Raw genomic sequence first — 14839 nt, 5'->3', positions numbered from 1 at the left:
GTTATAGCTGAGCATAGATTTGTCGTATTTCCTGAAAAGCCCTTTGGTTGTATTATTTTTGTGCGAGGAGTAGTTGGTCGGCCAGCGAAACCATTTTTGTATTATTCCGCTGCAACGGTGATGCGGTTTTTTTCGCCTGATTACCCAAATAGCATCGTTTTTCATGCGATTTCGAAGATATCTGAGATTGCAAAAAAGTAATCACATGGAATTTTTTTATTTCCATTTTACACAAACATGAAGAATAAAGCTTTTCTACCACGTAGGCCGTTATCCTCGGAAAATTCGTTTTTTCCAAGCAGCTTCGATCAAAAAAGTGTCCAAAATTGATACTTTTCGGGTCCAAAATTAAAATTTTATTACGTATTCTACCCGAAATAAAGAGGCAAAAGACGATACCAATAGGTTTGTCAGAAAGAGGCAGTAAACGGCTGTCCACCATATTGCTTACGTTTCGCGTCCTACGTTTACTAGCGGAACTGTAGCCCTTCGGCCTGAGGCTGTACGCCAACCTCCGAAATCGTAAAAGAAACTCCGGTCCTAGACCGTAAAGCCATACTCAAAATTCATTATAATTTGTATCAATAAACGGTGCTTACACCAATTACTCCGCGACTGGGGTGCGAGATAGTGCGCGACAAAAAAGTGACGAAAGGGTTTTGAAGGTCTGGGTTTGAGTTCGAATTTCTCATAATCTGCTGCGAAGTGGCATTTTATACTGCCATGACTAAAAAGCGTAAGAAGTGATGTGTTTTTGGTGCTAATTGGTTTTCGGCCCGAGTTTCATTTCCTTGTATTTCTACGCGTTGGAAGTGATTCGCCCGTTGACCCAGATTCATCGTCCATATGCTTTCTGTGAGCCGTGTTGTAATGCCTCGCGCGTCGGGTTATTGTAAAAAATCTCAGTGTTACGATTTTCTTTATTTTTACCTCCATGAAATGTCATGGAATGGAGGTTATATTTTCTGTTATGTGTCTCTGTCTGTGTAGATGATTACTCAAGAACGGCTGGATGGATTGGTTTCATACTTGTTGTGTTGGTGGGGTGTGATGAAAGCTCGAATCGATGAGATTTTGGGAGCCGTATCTTTCGTTATAATCGATGTAATAATATCAGAAATCACCCCTATATTTGAGATATATTGGTACAGGCATCGTGCTTTATGTGTTTGTTGATGGGCTTACCTCCACCAACAAGGAGAGGTGACAGCTGTTTAAAATGCCATTAGGTCCTCTCATCGGGGTGGGGTGTCAGAAGTTTTATGGGCGACACAGATGTTCTGATTTTGTTACGATAAGGGACAGTTGTTAGTTGTCTCTTTCGAAGCCAATGGTACTTGTTTTTTAGCAGACGGGGTTGGCGCCAAGTATTCATCTTACAGTTGGTGTAGGGCTGTCAGAGAAAAGTGTTCATCTCGTTTTTGTACCGTGTGAACAGTTGATGTTATGACATATTGGTGGAAAATCAAATCACCATCTGACTAAAGTTGGCCACATCCCTTCTTCTTTCTGAGTTTCCCAACTTCCTCCCACCACACAGCTCTGAGGCACATAGTCGAACCTCAATAATGCTGACAACCTTAGACAGTTTAAATGCCAAACATCAAGCTTAAGGAACACCACGCTACCATATGCCGTCGACCTCTTAAACACACATTACACAATTAAGTGTCACATTTTAATAATTACTAATCAGATGGACATCCTCTGTGTCATTAAATAAATACACCACTACTTTCCCTTAACATTTATATCATATAACCATTACTCTCAAATACAACCGACTATAAACATACATACCATCCACAAAAAAGCAATAAATATTTCATGGAGGTATGAGGTCCCCGAACTCTAGTTTGCTTATAATATCACTCATTTTTATGACTTAACTATAGGTGATGGGTTTATTTCCAGGTCAAAATTCCATTTTTTTTGCATACTTTGTTACGTGAAAAAATTTTCCTCCCCTTAAATTACGAAAAGTGGAGAGAGTAAAGAAACGGAAACTTTGCTGTTCTTAAAGTTGGAGTGATACCCTTCATTCCCATATACGGCTTTTCTGCTTTAGATTTATTTTCTTGAAGAGACGGCCTCTCGACTTGAGGATGCGCAGCCTCCTTCAGACCCAAATGAACTGGGGTAAACCGTAAAATGACTCCCTTGGTACGGAATTGTAATCCACAAACCTCTTTAACCCTATTCAGACGGGGAGGGGGGTCTTTTGAGGCCTGCGCCAACTTTGATGTCCTATAAAGCCAGAACGGCTTATGCTAGAGCCACGAAATTTAGTGAGTTTTCCTAAAATATTGTTGGCAACAATTTCACGAAGCTTGACAAATTTTCCAGTTTTTCGTGTTGCCATGGCAACCGTTTGTTGACAGACAGTTTTGCCAAAAATCGCTAATTTCGGTTCTAACAATGTATGTTTCGCGTTTATTTGATATATTACTGCTATTTTGTTACATAAATAAAATCTTACGTTAATTAGAATATCTTTCATAATTATATATGCATAAATTATGCTAATTTGATCAGCTCCATCAGCCCCATCAGCCCCAAATCCAAGATGGCTGACCGTATGAAGAAAAACTGGCTTATTATCCGTTAGAATTTGTAAATACCTGGTATTTTTAAATCAAAGAACATCTAAATGAATGTATTTATTCTATTTCCATTGTCTTTTGTGATTATTTATTGCAAAAAAAGTATTTTTGAAAATTCAAGGTGGTGGATATAATATGGCGGAGCCCTACTGGTATCTTAGATGTGCATGACGTCATTGTATGACGTCATTTTGACGTCAATGGTGTTGTTATTGGCAACACAAGTCGTAACAAACATTATTATTCTGTTATCTGCACTTGTTGTTACATTTTTGGAGCAAAACGTGAAGTTTTCTGAGAATACCCTTTTTTCATGGGTCCGGCCAATACAATGAAATTGATGACGTCATTATTACGTCATATTACGTCAACGTAACGTCAAACGTTTACTACTTGTCAGATATTATGGCTATATAATTTCTTAAAAATTTGGTGGCCACATGACACGTCGTTCAAGAGTTATATGACTTAGAAGTGGAGGGCCTCATCATTGCGTCATTGCGTCATCGTAACGTCATAACGTCGAAGATGAAGACAACTGTGAAAAAGGAACTTTCCGGTTACCCGAATTTCGCGATTAATCCAATAGTTTTCAAGCCTTGTAAAAAAGTAACGAAGTAATTTTTAGTACTCAAATGGCATTCTGCTTTCTGTACGGGTTTTATCATGAAATTCAAGTTATAAAAATAACGCACACTTTGTAATATTGACTCCATAGCGTTTAAAAGTTAAGAATATACAGTGTCATCTATGTAATTACAACACTATGAACCTCCAAGTGAAGACATACAGCACCTTGCAGCAAGATTTGTTGTTGAAATCGAAATGACTTTCAATCATTACTAAATGACATATCGTATCAGATTTAAGCATCAGAATTAATGCAGTCAAATGACTTTCTACTGTCTGTTTACGGCTTATTCTATAAACGTCAAGTGATAAAAGTAACGCACACTTTATAATGTTGACTCCATAGCGTTTGAAAGTTACGAATATACAGTGTCATCTTTGTAATTACAACACTATATACCTCTGATACATAAACGCCTTGTAGCAAGGTAACTAAATAATTGTTGAAATCCAAAGGACTTTTAACCATCAGTAAATGACATATCGTATCAGATTCGAGCATCAGAATTAACGCACATTGCGTCATCGTGACGGCATAACGTCTCAAATCAAGACAATATTGATAAAGAGACTTTCCGAGTCGCCGATTTTTGGGGTGAATCACATAGTTTTGAAGCCTTGTAAATAAGTAACGAAGTAATGTTTAGCAGTCAACTGGCCTTCAACTCTCTGTTTACGGCTTTTCCTATAAAATTCAAGTGATAAAAGTAACGCACACTATGTATTATTGACGTCATATAGCGTTTGAAAGTTAAGAATATACAGTGCTATCTATTTGATCACAACACTATATACCTCCAAGACATTAAACACCTTGTACACAACGGGGTACGACAAGGGAGTCTCCTGTCTCCTGACGTTTTTAACGTTTAGATTGATGACCTGAGTCAAAGATTGAAAAGTGTCAAGGTCGGCTGTTGTGTATGCGGTTTTGTTATTCACCATCTTCTGTACGTTGATGATTTGTGTGTGAAATTCTTGCAGAAACTGGTTAGGATCGTGAAATGTTTGGTTCCGAAAACGATATTCTGTACAACGCTGATAAAACTTTTTGTATGTATTTTCGTAGCGCTGGCCTTCCGCTGATTATATCTTAAAGAAATGTCGCATAAACAGCAATTGAGTACGGTCACGAAGCAATATAATCAAATCATAACTGCAATACAATCAAATCATAACTGTTACTGAAATCTACACTATAGGACGATCGTCTTCTCAAGATTAAAGTGATACTGTAGTCTAATAAAAAATTCATTGAAGGACTGTTTCCATATAAAAGAGCTGAACCGTGTTGTTTTCTACTGTACCTTTATTAATAAGTCTCGCAAACATTCCGTTGTCTCGGATGCTATATAGCCCTATGCGGCCTTTCAGAAGGAGTGTCTATTTGGCACGATTTGTCTTTAAGGTTGGGTCACACGTGCGTATATATTTGAGTCCATATGAGGTCCGTATGGAAGTCTTAGCCTATATCAGGCTCCATAGGTCGCTGGAAGAATGATAGAAATTGGACGAATATAGCCAAATAGCATGCCATCGGAGTTAGCTGTGTTGCAAACCATACTCCTCGGCCAGCTAACTCCTCTGCTGGCATGTTGTCCAGATGCTACTGTTTTTAAAGAGACCTGTGGAGCCTGGTATAGGCTAAGAACTCATACGGACTTGAATATATACGCATACGTGTGAAACGGTACCCATCTTTAGTCAGAAACGAACACAGAGGTTACTGATACTCTTCAACTCCAAGAAATATAATCATAATTCATATAAACATTTATACATGTGCAACAGAATTTAGTAATCACAAATACTAAGTCCTCTACACTACGTTAGCACACTGTGTACGATGCAATTTAAGCGGCCTCGACACGTAATGTTACTTTCTTCCAACTTCCAAACATTGCTCACTACCAAAAATACATTTTCCTCTTTCTTCTTGTACACAAAAATGAAGAAATCTGTGTTCAATGAAAAGATTTTGTCCTAAGTAATTTTTCATGAAGTAATATTATTTTTTAAATTCTGATATTTACGTGAACATGATCAGAAATATAGGCTTGTTGACAAGAAAACAAAGAAATTGTTTCTTGGTGTGTGAATTTCCATGGAACCATTGTTTTTCTTGTCAATCCTTGAAATTCTAAATATTAAAAACAATTTTCTACGGGTTAAGATAACAATAGCAATAGAAAAGCAAGAAGAAATTGTTATCGTTCAAACCAGTTAATCCAACCATTGGCTCTCATTTAGTCGGAAAAGCTACACCTAGACATATATCTCAAAATGCACACAGAATTCTGTGTACACATTGAATACGAATGCAGATACACAGACGGTTTCTTCATTGTTTACCAATTTTACATGTACTAATAGTGATTCAAAGCATCAAATCAAAAGTGGAATACGATTCATTTATCAATTACCTCAATTTGAAGCCGAAAAATATCTCACAATATTCATCCTCGACTTTTCGCATCTGAAGACTCTACAAAGATGTACTTTTTATTCTTCACTACTTATAAAGAAGAAGTGAAACTCGGCAATAGTAGATTTACTGTTTTGCACTAGGAGGCTACATGGATGATTAACTTTATTTTGACTGAATGACTCTACATATAAGTTGTAAACCAACAATATTCAGTGCATGAATTTGCATTAAAGAATCTATACATAATCACAATAGCATAGAATTGATCTACGTTGGATACAAATGTGATACAGAGATAACCATTCGTTCCAGCACAATAAGTAAAAGCATCCTGTTTTTTTATAGAACTAGTGAAGATATCTTCAGAGTGGCCAATGGCTTACTTAACGTTACTTGTTTATACACACACACACACGACTTCAGTGATAGGGTTGGTACAAAGCCTTTTTTCTACTATGGACATTGTTAAATTGGTTTCTCGCAAATGTAAGGTTTGTTAGAGCTGCATCGGTCGTCATTCCACTGTCCCGTGTGCCGCTTCTGTATCCACATTGTATTTCTGCCGGTCTGTTTAAACGATACAGCAGTATTTCATCATGATGACTATATTTTTTTGCAATGTCATTCTCTTACATTTCTGCAATCAAGCAAATGAAAAGAATCTGTTTGTAATAGGGGCGGGTACCGGTACAGAAAATTTAGGTTCAGGTACGGTTCAGGTCTAGAGGATCAGGTCCAAGTCCGGACCTGAACCTGGACCTGATTGTCTGTGAAAACTTGTGAATGGGTAATACACCAAACAATGGTCAATCTTGCTTCTAAGAATTGTATTCTGTTTAGTGCCTTCCACTGGCGATTTGAACCCCATCTTCAGATGTACACAACACTGCCTCTGTTAACTTTAATAGACCAAGTTTGACTGTAGAAACTTGATAAATGACTATCAACTCCCCTTTACTTCGCTCTGATCATTTGCTGGGATCTCCAACTGGTATAATGTGTTTATTTTCTTATCGGTCCAAAAACGGGTCCACTGTTTTTTTTAGGTCAGATTCTTTTCTGGACCGGTCCAAGAAGAAAAAAAAAACGGTTTTGTACCGGTATGGTTAACCTTCGTCGACGTGCTAATATTCAAAGTTACTTTACTAAACAAAAGAGGGGAAAATTAAAGCACACACCTCGTAGTACATGGAGCCGCAGTCCTCTCCCTGGAAAAACGAGAAGAGCAAACTGTCGTTCGGCTCGCCCGGATTCCAGTTGGTGTAGACAACACGTGACCCATCCGTCCACTTCCATTGTTCAGATTGTTTATGAAGACCAATCCAGAAGGACGGGACCGCCCGGAACTTGTTATCAATTGCTGCAATAAAAAACAGGGATGCCTAAGCATTCGCACGAACCCTATGAAATTCGTACGAATGTTAAGTGGTACGCACCAATCACTATGCGAAAACGTACTAACCTTATGCGAAATCGGCCAGATTTTCATAAGATTCATGCGTTTTTGCATAGTGATTTGTGAGTATTACATAATATCCGTACGAATTTCATAGGGTTCGTGCAAATGCTTAGGTACCCCTGAAAAAAACAGTCTGACATTTTACTAGGATATTTGCTAACTCTTTGTTTTAGTTACGGGGATGAATGCTTTTGCCTAGCTTTGGTGCTCTATTCCGGCATTGTCCATGACTAGTATTTGAGTAGTTGTAGAAAATTTAAGGATAAAACCTGGCCAGGTCTAAGGGTACACAACATCCATGGTGAACGCAAGGACTTGACACTTAATGACTTAGTGATTTCGGTTACATACAGAGAAAGTGAAAAAGGATTGATGCACTGTTCATACTTAGACGTAAAACTTGCAAAATCTTCACTATCCATGGTCAAAAAGAAGTACCTTATTACCCACTTTTCGAGATGAGATCAGCAATGTAGTTGTTCTCGCCATGGTCCTTGATAGAGGCAAGAATTGCGCCGTGTTGTTTACATCGTGAGCTCGCTGTGGACCAATTGACTTCGTCTGCCATCTGCGTGTAGTAGCAGTGGATGTTGTATCTGTGCCACCCACTCTGACATTGTAAGGCTGTAGAAGACGATAGTGAGGTGGTTATATACTAGGTATGGGTACCGGTACAGAACATCCAGGTCCAGGTACGGTTCAGGTCCAGAGGATCAGGTCCAGGTCCGGTCCTGAACCTGGACCTAATTATTTGTGAATGGGCAATACTGAAAACAATGGTCATTCCCACAAGGGAATCTGTTCGGTGGAGTATCCAGTATCTTCACGCAGGCTGTCTTCAAGTTAACAACACTATATAAACTGCCTCTATTAAGTTGGACAATGTTTGACTGTAGAAACTTGATACTATCAGCTCTCCCTTACGTCGCTCTTGCTTTTTTGGTGGACCAATAAGCCTCATGATCAAAACACGTGAACGCCTGTCGCCGTAGTGCTGGTATAATCTGTTCATTTTCTAATCGATCCAATATCCGGTTTACTTAATTTTTTCAAGTCCATTTTTCCGGACCGGTCCAACAAGAAAAAAGTTTTGCAGTGCCAAGCGCTATTATGGACCATCAGAGATGTGTTTGCCACACAAAAGTCAGCAGGTGTCCGACAAGCGATCAGATCTCAAGTTCGAATCTTTGTCCCAATTCTAGAGGTTGAATTTCGTGACCAATGACCAATAACCAAAATTTTTTGTGTCACAAGTTAAGTTAGTGAGTCAGAAAGAGAGGTCTTGGTGACCAAACAAAATGAACTTACCTTGCTGACAGTTATGTCCAGTCCATCCAGGTTTGCAGGTACATTTGTATCCGCCATCTTTGTTCACACAGCGTCCACGTAGACATGGTTTGCTGGCACACTCATCTACATCTGTGTGACGAAGGACCAATAAGATATACCTAATATATGCCAAATGTCCGTTACACCAGCAACTCAATGATCCACTATCTTCTGTATGTGACACATTGATTGACATTTACCCCGACGACAAACCTGAAATGATTGGATAAAACGGAGACCTCTTGTAATGAAAGGAAGGAAACAAAGACAAACACATTTTCCAAACAAAAAGGACAACTTGATGAAGTTAACTACAACAAAAGGAACTCACCTTGCTGACAGTTCTGTCCAGTCCATCCAGGGAAGCAGGTACATTTGTATCCGCCATCCGTGTTCAAACAGTGTCCATGTTGGCATGGTGTCCTGGTACACTCATCTTTGTCTGTGTGATGATATGGAAAAATGAATGTTACTTATAAAGACAATCTAAAAATGATGTTGAAATTCGACTTATTGATTAAGTAAAAACATCTCACCATGTTGACAGTTTGGTCCGGTCCACCCTTGCCTACAGGTGCACATGTATCCGCCATCTTTGTTCTCACAGTCGCCATGTCGGCATGGCTTTCCGATGCACTCATTGACGTCTGTTAAGGCAATTCAGTAACTTTCAACCACGTAAAGAATGCTTATACATATACTGGGTGTTCAAAGAAACTGGAAACTGGAAACAAAGGGGGAAATGCCAATTTATATGTCTTAGTTGCTATGGGATTAAATATTCGAACTAACCTTGCTGACAGTTCTGTCCAGTCCATCCATATGAGCAGGAACATTTGTATCCGCCATCTTTGTTCACACAGCGTCCATGTTGACACGGTTTTCTGGCACACTCATCTATGTCTGCGTGAAAAGCACACAAAAAAAAACGTATTGAAATTGAAGGTAAAAAAATCAGTTGATATAGCAACTAAAAAGTTGGTGATAAACTCAGTGGAGAATATCAGGTGTCCTCGTATTCACCTTGCTGACAGTTCTGTCCAGTCCATCCGGGTGAGCAGGTACATTTGTATCCGCCACCTTTGTTCACACAGCGCCCATGATGACATGGTTTCTTGGTGCACTCATTGATGTCTATGTCATGGCGGAAAGAACAACTTCAATTGGTGGTTGGTCGTGGCACAAAAATGTGTAAACAATAGGTCACACAGACTTAATTTTATGGATGACATTCTCTGGAGACTTCAAAACTAATGCGCGAGGGCAAAAAAGGAGAAAAAAATCCAGCAAAAAATGCTGCTACATCACATGGCTAAACACCCTTTCCTTTCTTATATTCACCTCCAGTAAACCTGTAAGATACAATCGTTGCCATTTCAATAATGCTTTTATTGCCATTTCTGTTTAAAGAGGGGAACAAGGGCTCTGTGGCTCTATATGCCCTGACCATGTGTCCTCTTGTCTTAAGAGATTTAATACTTGAAACTATAGAACGCGTACGTCCTAAGCATTAATTTCTCAAAGTACAATTCAAGTGTTGAAGAAAAATATGTGAAACATGATAAAGAAAGCAAAACTGGATAAACACAACTCACCACGCTGGCAGTTCCGTCCAGTCCATCCAGGTAGGCAGGTGCAGTTGTAGCCGCCATCTTTGTTTTCACAGGTCCCATGTTGACAGGGATTTGTCATGCACGCCATGTCTATGAAAGAAGGAATATTCGTGTCATTGTGGTGCCTGGCTTTTTTCTATTTGCTTTTGGACAGACGAGAGCAATGTGGCACTGCACTGAAGTTAGTAACTTACATTAAGTACCACACACACACAGTACAGACAGATAAAGATAGTATTTTACCTCCCCAAACGAAGTCAGGTACGCATTTTTACACCTGGGTGAAGTGAGGAAGGTCGTGTAAAGTGCCTTTCCCAAATGCACAAAGTCGGGCCGGGCACGCAAGGCAGGTATCGACCTCGGGACCTCTAGATTCCCAGCCGAAAGCTCCATCAGTTATGCCACAAGACGCCTAACTTCTATGATCCGTGCTAAACATTGATAGTTAAACATTTCATTTCATCGAAACACTTCATCAGGCAGTGTCAGGTACACCATCTCTTGGCCTTCTGCATCAAGACAAAACACAGCCTTTTACTCGCCCATATAAAGCCTCCGAAAATAGTTTCATCAGACACCTTCGTCAGAGCTTCTAACTGGAGTTCTGCGCCACCTACATTGGCTACATATATCGGTAAGATGCAGAACTCCAGTTAGAAGTTCTGACGAAAGTGTCTGAGGGACATCAAAGCGTAAGCAATGTAAGTACCTCTGGTTGTGTAAAAAGAATTCTCCTATATCCCATACAAAGCCCGCGTCACAATTCAAGCGAACGCCAGCCGAATTTCCAGATACGCTGGAGCTCGCCGAATAGCCAAAATCGCCCGAGTGTCGACTGTATTTTTCGCTGAAAATCTTCCCCATCACAAATTAAACTAGGCTCGGTGTGTCATGCCGGAAAGTTAAATTATTGTCTGCCTTTTCTGGTGCACGGCTGACATCACAATGATATCTAAACCCAAACGGACGAGCTGCTAAAATCGCCCGAAGCCCTCATAATCGCCAGGATGTCGGGCGTAGTTTGGCCGAAAATGGTCATTTGGAGCCCGTCGACACGTCGAATGAGCTCAGTTTTTAATTTGTGACGGAGGCTTATCGGAATTTTTGTGCACATTTCTTCTGCTTTATCATCATCATCAAATGGTTTAGTCGTTACAAAAGGCGTTGCAGGCAAGAGCTGCATCATGTCCTCTTAAAGCCCCCTTTACAAATCAAGAATTTAGCTCGGCCGAGTTCTCAGCGAGCTCTAAATTACGAGGAGGCATGACCCTGATGCCTACAAACAAATGGCAGATTTTCTTTGTCGGCATCAGGGTCATACCTCCTCATAATTTAGAGCTCGCTGACAACTCGGCCGAGCTAAATTCTTGATTTGTAAAGGGGGCTTTACAGACAATGTACGTTACTGACCTGTGGTTGACATAGCTATGATGGTTGTTGGTATCGTCTCGGTGTTGGTAACAGCTCTCAATGATGGTCCTGTCCATTTCGATCCCGGGGGTAGAGTCAGATGGGCAAGGTTCGTGCGGTTACCCTTGCTGTAGAATGTTGTCTCCCAAGGAAGAAGAGACTTTTGTAGCCTCTCCCCGATCACCAAACGATTCTTTAAAACACGTGTCTCCTGTTTAGACAAATGCTCAATTTCAGAACCCCAACAGGAAGTAACAAGAAATTGGAGACCTCATATTTCCATAAAAATTTCGGAACGCCCCTGCAGTTCCAAAGCAAGCTGCTAGGGAGCCCAAACACACACCACTCCTTCCTTAAATTACAAGCTATCGCCACAAAAAAGATTAAGACCATAGCATGTTCAGGTCAAAAGATACAAAAAATGAAAATTATAAAAATATCATTGTAATCCATCGAGAGGCTCTTGAGCTATGCTGACTGCAAAAATCAGAAACACAAAGTTAACAAACATACGCACACATACATATACACACACACACACACACACACACACACGCACACACAAAGACACTTCCAAAACAATATTTACATTTTCGTGGATATAATAAAGCTCTAACACTGCTAGTTTTGTATTAGAATATTGAATATTCAGTTTTATCATAGATAACTTCACTTCAGTCATGATGTAAATACTTGTTGGCTTACCTTGCAGTTACGATCAAGACTATGTGACTTACGGTTAGGCCTATAGCAATGGTAACTGTTCCTATCACGAAGCCACAACCCAGTAGAAGCCAGCAGACATGGCTGGATTTCATCTTGTTCCACATTCCCATGGAACGATCTAAGGTTTGATAAGAACAAAATCAAAACCTTCTAAATTAAAATTATTCAAAATGTTGCTAGTCTATCATAACTCTTTTATGACACTAATGACGAAAGAACCAAGACTCAGTGATTGCATTTTGGGATCACGCAGAGCATGAGTAATTAAACAATGAAACGTTAAAATCTAAGGATGTTGAGAAAAAGAAAACAAATGAAGTCTACATCTAAGATGATACTGTGAGTTTGCAATCTCAATAGAAGAGAGACAATTTACCACCAAAACAGTCTAAGTTCAGGCCGTTGTTTTATGCTTGGGCGTAGCAAAACCATTTGATTCCATTGAAGAAAGGCGACAGTGCTCCTCCCAGGGAACCATTGAATATTGTCATAATGAGTAACCATTTTACTGTCTGTAATTATCACACATATAAGAATACAGCCGGCTGCGCTCATCTCTCACTGACTTTTCTAGTCACACTAGCTCTTAGCAGAGGTAAGGCTCCGCCTGTTTTTGACGTTTTTTTAAGCGTTTTTGTCGGGCTTTCTATTTTGCCCGTTTTCTTTACGTTTTGCGACCCGAGACAAAGAGAAAACGGTACAAAGTAGAAAGCCCGATAAAACTTTGACGCCTGAAAGAAACAACAATAGCCGGAACCTAATCCCTGCCTGGGGAGTACACATTTGGTGCTGTTGGAGAAAATCTTAACAATTTTTTCAGCTATACCGTTGGACTTATAACCGGACCTACCTCTGTAGCTTACACGGGGCGTCTCGGCATCTTCACCCTCGCGGCCGTCGGTACCCTTCGGTGTGTCGGTAGTATCAGAGCACGACTCTTCCTGGTGCTCTGTATCAGACACCGTTACCGGCTCTCCTCTCTCAAGATGGCGAGGTGGTGACAGCGGGGGCGCGGGGCGTGTTAACCCAGGCCCCGACGTTTCTGCAAGCTTCTTTGGGTCGGTTTCCGTCATTTCTAGTGGCCGCAAAAAATGGAGGTCAACAGTGATCAAGATCGTACCCAGTTCTATCAAAAGTTGCAAAAAGACGGGAACATGTATCTAAATCACGTAAATTCACAGTAGAAAACGAACCACAGTGACTTAAAGTGGGAATTCATACATTTGCCGAAACCATTGATCACACCAATGACGTTATATAACGTCCTTGATCACTCTCAGGATAAGGCACATTCTGAACAGCCAAATCAACTAGCTAACGCTTGATCTAAACATGTAGACAGCATCACATTTTAAATTGATAGAGACCCAGGCTTTATCATATGCCCGGGCGTTAAAGTGCAGCTCCGGAGCGCACTATTACAGCTCTGGAGCGCACTATCAGCTCTGGAGGGCACTATCCAGCTCTGGAGCGCACTATCAACTCTGGAGGGCACTATCCAGCCCTGGAGCGCACTATCAGCTCTGGAGGGCACTATCCAGCCCTGGAGCGCACTATCAACTCTGGAGGGCACTATCCAGCCCTGGAGCGCACTATCAGCTCTGGAGGGCACTATCCAGCACTGGAGCGCATTATCAGCTCTGGAGCGCTAGCGCACTATATCCAGCTCTGGAGCGCACTATCAGTTCTGGAGGGCACTATGGTTTGATCAAAATTGTTGGTCCCTACGTCATAGAGTTAAAAGATTATCTTTAGAACTGAGGAAAGAACCATGGAAACAAGAAACCAGAACGAAGTACTTCACAGCCTTGAAAGACTACAAAAAAATTATAAAACATTCTAAACGGAATTATAAAGCCAATCTATTACGTGATCTAGAAACATTAAATGAGAAAAACCCCAAACAATTTTGGTCATTGTTCAATACTCTTGATAAGGAAGTAAACGGCACAAAATATAGCGGTAATATAGATCCTAATATCACAAGTAAAGAATGGATAGAACACTTTCAAGGATTAAATAATCTGGTAAAAAACAATGATTTTGACAGTACTTTTGAAAAAAGTGTCACTGATTCTCTTAAACATCTAGATAAAAACACTTCAAATTCATTAGATTACCCTTTCACGACACCAGAAATTATGAATGGTTTGAAATCACTAAAATCTGGAAAATCATGTGGTATTGACTCTATCTCAAACGAGATGTTGAAATATGGGGCAGAAAAGATATGCGAACCACTGGTCATTCTCTTTAATACAATCCTTTCCAACAACAAGTTTCCATCTAACTGGAACACAAGCATCCTTACACCAATTTTTAAATCTGGTGACAAATCTAATGTAGATAATTATAGAGGAATCGCTATCTCAAGCTGCCTATCCAAATTGTTCACATTCCTTTTAAATAGTCGCTTACAGAAATTCGTTGAAAGCAATTGTCTGCTAGCCGACACTCAATTCGGATTCAGAAGAAAGTGCCGAACCTCTGACAATGTATTTATCCTGAAAGCTCTTATTGAGAAATATATTGAAAAAAAGGGAGGGAAATTATATGTTTGTTTTGTTGACATGAAGAAAGCGTTTGACAGTGTATGGCGGGATGGTTTATTCTACAAATTGTTAAATCTTGGTGTTGGTGG

The sequence above is a fragment of the Branchiostoma floridae genome, unplaced genomic scaffold (assembly GCF_000003815.2).
Source record: "Branchiostoma floridae strain S238N-H82 unplaced genomic scaffold, Bfl_VNyyK Sc7u5tJ_1584, whole genome shotgun sequence".
In the NCBI taxonomy this organism is placed as follows: Eukaryota; Metazoa; Chordata; class Leptocardii; order Amphioxiformes; family Branchiostomatidae; genus Branchiostoma; species Branchiostoma floridae.
Note: the sequence above shows the minus strand (reverse complement) of the source record.